The sequence below is a fragment of the Podarcis muralis genome, chromosome 7, assembly GCF_964188315.1.
Source record: "Podarcis muralis chromosome 7, rPodMur119.hap1.1, whole genome shotgun sequence".
NCBI lineage: Eukaryota > Metazoa > Chordata > Lepidosauria > Squamata > Lacertidae > Podarcis > Podarcis muralis.
Window position 1 is genome coordinate 10893697 of NC_135661.1, and position 1177 is coordinate 10894873.

Here is a 1177-nt window from a genome sequence, read left to right on the forward strand (position 1 = left end):
GCCAAAACATCACAATGAGCATAAAAGGGGAAGAGGGGCGCCATGTTTGGTTCACATCTGACCCTGGCAGTCACCTCTGCAGTCAGGAACTCCTAAATGGGCTGCAGATTGGTCATTAATTGGTAGGTTGGATACTTGTCAACAAAATGGTGAGTGAGACCTGTCAATCTGAGGTCTTTTGTGCATCAGTAGAACTGTATAACCCACAACGTGGGTGGCGCTGTGGGTTAAACCACAGAGCCTAGGACTTGCCGATCAGAAGGTCAGCGGTTTGAATCCCCGTGACAGGGTGAGCTCCCGTTGCTCGGTCCCTGCTCCTGCCAACCTAGCAGTTTGAAAGCACGTCAAAGTGCAAGTAGATAAATAGGTACCGTTCCGGCGGGAAGGTAAACGGTGTTTCCGTGCACTACTCTGGTTCGCCAGAAGCGACTTAGTCATGCTGGCCACATGACCCAGAAGTTGTACGCCGGCTCCCTTGGCCAATAAAGCGAGATGAGCGCCGCAACCCCAGAGTCGGTCACGACTTGACCTAATGGTCAGGGGTCCCTTTACCTTTAGGAGTGTGAGAAAAACGAACCCAGATAAATACAATATCTAAAGAAGTGGATACAATATGTCAGGAAGATGAATGGCAGACCTGGATGGGCTATTTATAACGTATCATGATGGACAAGTTGGAAAAACATGTAACTTATGCATGCTCCAGTTTTTGCTGGACACTTTATGAACTTTTAAAAGTTGTTCCCCCCTTTGTTTAGGGCTCTTCTTCCTTTTGTTGGAGAAGGGAGAGAGACTGCTGCAAGAGATCAATAAAGACCAGGTTTAAAGAGCCTCCGTTGCTTTCTTTTACCTGATTGTCATCTCTGTTTTGTTTCTCTGACCAAGAGTGGACCTTGGGAGATCCTACATCCTTCGAGAGGGGGTTAGGTTGTAAAAGCAAATCTCAACTTCCACAACACCCTGCAATACAGGAATCACAGCAAAAGAATATCTAATGGAGAGGCCTCCCAAATAGAAAGGACAACACCCTTTGCCTAATGCTGACCCCCAAAAGAAGGCAGGGGGGAGGGGGGAAGAGGTGTTTCCCCCCCATGTGAACACAACATTACTTGACATGACAGTTCAAGGCAAAATCAACACCAGCTTCCAGACAGTTAATGAAGAAAGCATGAAGAAA